Genomic DNA, 4,779 nt, shown 5'->3' with positions numbered 1-4,779 from the left:
TGGGCCTCACGGGAGCCTGGGCAGTGGGCACTCGGCCATCGGTCCCTTTGCGCCTCGCTGGGCCTGGATCCCCGCCTCCCCCCGCTGGGCTCTGCGCCTGGGTTGCTGGGAGAGGCTGCGGCCTTCAGCGGGGAGGCCTGCTGGACTGGTGTTTCTGCAAATGGTTACTTGGAGGTGAGGTTTGAAAAAGATCAACAAAAAGAATACGTCCGGAGTGTCAGGTGCTAGCGTCAGCATTTCGGGGGCTGCATTTGTCCAGCCCTGGCCCGTGCTGGTACTTGGCGATGACACGTATGTGTTGGAAGTGGGTGGCCGCGTGCACTGATGCAGGCATGGAGGCCGACCCCCACTCCTCACCGCCTCGGAGCCTTCCCCTCCCGCTCCTGGCTCCCAGCTGTGTAGAGACCTGGACACGCACACGTGTGATGTGTGCATAGACGGGTGGGAGCCCGTGTGCAGTCCTAGAGCTGCCCCAAGGGAAGGGCCTGGCTGGTCAGCTTAGGCCACACCCCCACCAGCTGTGGTGCTGGAGGCGGGGTCTTGGGCGGGGCGCCGGGCAGCCACAGCGTGAGGCCTGGGGGTGCAGGGCCTCAGGACAGGCTGGCATTTTTGAGTGGGGCCAAGTCGGGTCAGAAAGCATCTGAGTAGGAATTGGGCCTGTGGAGCGTCCCCACAGGAGGCAAAGGGCATCCTCTCTGCCTCCTGTCCACGCAGCTGCCCCACGACTTGGCTGTTCTAGAACATCAAGGCTTGGGGTGCTCATTGCCGTCTGGGACGCTGCAGACAGCTCCATTGTGCAGCGCCGGTTCCAACCCTGGGGGGAGGGGGGGTAGAAAGCCGAGCTGCCTGCAGACCCGGCCCCAGCACCTCACACCTCATGTCATTCCCACTTCCCTGGGAGCTGGAGGCTTTTTTGACCCCTGGGTGTACCGTCTGCAGCCCGTGTGTGACTGCAGTGGGGTGATGTGGGCCACGGGCTGCCTGAGCAGGGTCTGGGGGATGGGAAGGTGGTCTGGTCAGCAGGGCTGCGGGGCCACCTCTCCCAGAAACCTTCCTCACTAGCCCAGCCTCGTGGCTTCCCCAGCACCTTGGGCACAGCTCTGAGGCCAGGTCCTCAGCTTCCCGCAGGGCCCTCCAGGCAGCAGGCTCCGTGCTGGCTTCTCAAGCTGCTTTCCCGGCTCCGCAGGGGCGAGAGGGCCCGGGACCGAGGTCCTGCAGGTCAGTGCAGCTGCGAATGGGGTCTCTCTAACCAGGACCAGCCCTGCTGCGTCAGCGCCTTTGCCCTGGGCCTGGGGGCCAGGCAGGGCGGCATCCCTCTGGGGCCTCCCAAACCGTGGGCCCCAGGACTCTGGCAGCTCGGCAGGGTGGCGCCCTCTATGGGAGAGGTGTCACTGTGCCTCGGGGGTGAGGGCTGGACCCAGTGGGGGAGTCGGCAGCCAGCGGGGCTCAGGGGCCATTCTCGTGTTGGCTGTGGCGTCGCTCCTGGTGCAGCCTCGGCCCGTCTCCTGCCTGCAGCCCCGGGCGGGCGGGCACCCTTCCTGAGCTGTGGGCTTGCGAGCTGGTTCTCAGAGGGAAGTGTCCCAACTCCCAGTGGCTTTTCTCCCGGGAGGGATGGGCGTTCGTTTGGGGGACCTCATGGAACGCGGGCCATCGGGAACCGGTGCTGAGGAAGTAGAGGTGGGCCCTGTGTCGCTCAGCTGTCCTGGGGGATCTGGCCGCAGGGCTGGGACCCCGGACGTCCCTGTGGGCGCTCGGCCCCATCCCCACACCGCTCCACGCCCAAGTGGCGCTCTGCTGCCCTCCGCTGTGGCCAGGCTCTGGGCGCTGCTCCTCTGGCCGGTGTGCCCTCTCCCCAGAGCCATCTGCCACCCTCACCTCAGAAGCCCGGCAGCCGGGACCTCCCGTGCGCTCCGCAGGCCGCTGCTCCCCTTGGTACGCGTTCTTGTCAGGGGCTCCACAGGGCGCCTCTGTCCCTGTCCGGCGGGGACCTGGGTGGCAGAGCGCCTTCTGCAGAAGGGAGGCAGGTTCTTAGGGCTCTAGCCACCGGGCGAGAGGTCTTGCTGTCTGTGCCTGGAGGGCCTTGCAGAGCTGGCTGGCTCTCAGCTCCTGGGGTGCGGCACCTGGCCGGCTGGTCCCGTCTGCGGGGCGTTGACAGCCCTGTCCTTGTGCTCAGGGCAGGGAGGCTCCCCCAGGCAGCGCTCTGGTGACGGACACTCGTGGTGTGGGCCTCCTCACCTTGCTCCTCATCCCTCAGCCCGCGGGTGCAGAGGGCGGGGCTGCGCTGGACCCTCCACAGCTCCGGTGGGCAGTGGGGCTCAGGCCCCAGCAGAGCGGATGGGAGGGCGCTCAGATGGCTCCTCCCAGGAAGTGCCCGGCTCAGTGTGCCTGAGCAGGGGGAGCTGGCCCCTCCTGGGATGTCGGTGGTGGGTCTGTGGTGCTCACCTCTGCTCCTCCAGCCACCTCGCCGCACGCCGCCTCAGGAGCAGCTTCTGGAAGGGCCCGCAGCCCCTGGGCCGCCTGTCTGACTGCCTCTAACCTGCTGCTTTCTCTCCATGCTGTCCTAGGAGGTCGGAGTGGAAGTAAGTACGCCTGCTCCTGCCGCGCTCCCGTCACCTGAGCCGGGGCCCCAGGGAGCGGCACTGCCCTTCCTCTTGCCCCGCACCCCTCAGGGCTTCGGGCCCCACTAGCCCTTGCCTCAGTCCTCAGGCCTAGTTGCGGCGTCCAGAGACTGACTTCCCCTCCCCTGAGCTGTGGCCACCAGAGCCCTGAGCACACCTGGGCTGGTGTCGGGGGCCAAGGAAGTGCTGAGACCAACAGGGTCTGGCAGGGCTTGGGCACTAGGGGCCAGCCTTGTGGGCTGAGCCAGAGGGGCCAGGCATCAGAGAGGTCAGAGGGCACATAAGCCCTGCCTGCTCATCCTGCTGCCCCTTCAGGGACAGTGAGTGATGTCACAATGCCCTGCCTTCTGGGCACAAGCTCCTGCCTCCCACCACTGCCTCTGCGGCCAGCCTCCCTTGGTAAGTGCTGCCACCAGCCTGGGCAGGAAGGTGCCAGGGGCATGTGCCTTAAAGGCCCCAACGTACCCCTGCAGGGGATAAGGGTCTCTCCCCAAAGTGCTTGGTCCCCGTGTCCATGGGCTTCCACTTCTGCTGGTGTTAGGAAGCGTGTGGGTCCAGGCGAGGAGGGGGAAGGGTTTGCCCTCGCGGCTGAAAGGCTGCCCTGCTCTGGAGACCTTGCCCCCTAGGTCTGAGGGCTGCCTGGCTCTGTGGGCCCCTGGGTCGATTGTTGCTTAGGCTCCACCAGTGACCCACAGAAGCCGGGGACGGTGGGGTGTCCTGAGGGAGGGCTGCAGCCCTGGCGAGTTAGCACTGGGTGTTGGTCAGGGTGCCTCCCTCTGCTCTGGGGAGCAGGCCCAGGGTGGGGCTGTGGCTGGGAGGCAAGCTCACAGCCACCTTCTAGGAAGGCCCCTGGGTGAACAGGGATCCCTGGCTGCGGGCCCAGGCCCCTCTGTTCCTGCTCGGTGGGGGCTGCCTCCCGTTTCTGGGCTGGTCCGCAGAGTGCCAGCCACCTTTCCACAGCGCCACGCCTGGCAGCAGGGGGGTGGGTGGTGAGGCTGTTGCCACGAGGGCGGCAGACAACGAAGGTCCCCTCCATGAGGAAGGTGGGGCTCAGCCCCCAGCTGCCTCCCACTGCCCACTGATGGTGCCCCTTACACCACGATGGCCACCTCAGAGACCGCCCAGTGCTTCCGTTAAAACCAGTGCCCGGAGGTGGTCGGGCTTAGCAAAGGCACAGGCCGTCCAGGGACCATTTCAGGTCAATAGTAACTGCCCGTGGACGTGAGTCTCCCTGTCTCATGGGCCAGGCTTGTTGGGAAGGGTGTTCCCGTGAGGGTCAGGCGGAGGGAGCGCGCTGGTTCCCCGGCATCCAGTCGGGGATTCTATCAGAAAAGGTTTCTGAGGTTTGGAAACCATCTTCTCTAGACCCCTTTGGAGAGCATGGTGCATGTTGGGTTAGAAAAGAAGCTTTGCGGTTAAAAGAATACAAATATTTATACACCCGTACGTGTATGTTACCCACTTACTGCTTCACTGAGGTCCCTGCGGGTTTGACTTGGGGTCCTGCATGTTGCCGGATGGCACCCCCCTTGGGAAGCATCCGCAGGGTCCTCCGGCACCAGCCAGGCTGCTGAGGGCGGGGCGGGCGCGGTCGCGGGGCGCTGTGCTCAACTGCCTTCTGTGCTTGCTTCCACTGCTGCGTGCAGATGAGGAGCGGCAAGGCCTCCTGTGCCCTGGAGACCGTCTGGGAGGACAAGCAGAAGCATGGGGAGGCCGAGCAGCGCGCCCACGAGCACCAGGCCACGCGAGCCGCCGCCGCTGCCCAGCAGCTCCCGGCTCAGGTGCCAGCCGTGAATGGGCCGGGGCCGGAGGACGCTGAGGCCCTGGACAGCAGCAGGGGCAGCCCCCGGAAGAGCCATTACGGGCGGCAGCCCCTGCAGAAGAAGCGGAAGCGCTCCCCGAAGAGCGGGCTGGGCAGGGCAGACCTGGCCCTCGTGGGCCTCTCGGCCGACCACGTCTGGCTGGACAAGCCGCTTTTCGACCAGGCGGAGAGCTCCTACCGTCAGAGGCTGGCAGACTTGGCTGCCCAGGCAGCCTGGCCACCGGCGCTGGCCCCCAGGGGTCCTTGCACCCACGGAAGCCAGGTGGCCTGCCACCATGTGACCTGGGGCATCTGGGTCAACAAGTCTGCCTTTGACCAGGCCGAGCGGGCCTTCATGGA

At 66.3% G+C, this 4,779-nt stretch overlaps 1 protein-coding gene across 2 annotated transcripts in view; it reads left to right on the top strand.

Moving 5' to 3' along the window:
- The window catches only part of LOC102244513 (elongation factor 1-delta), an 11,868-nt gene that overhangs the window by 575 nt on the left and 6,514 nt on the right, over positions 1-4,779 (top strand). The gene's annotated exons all lie outside the window — the stretch shown is intronic.

Source organism: Myotis brandtii, unplaced genomic scaffold (assembly GCF_000412655.1).
Source record: "Myotis brandtii unplaced genomic scaffold, ASM41265v1 scaffold1956, whole genome shotgun sequence".
NCBI classification, from domain to species: domain Eukaryota; kingdom Metazoa; phylum Chordata; class Mammalia; order Chiroptera; family Vespertilionidae; genus Myotis; species Myotis brandtii.
The sequence above is the reverse complement of the archived record's forward strand: the minus strand, read 5'-3'. Positions and strand labels throughout refer to the sequence as shown.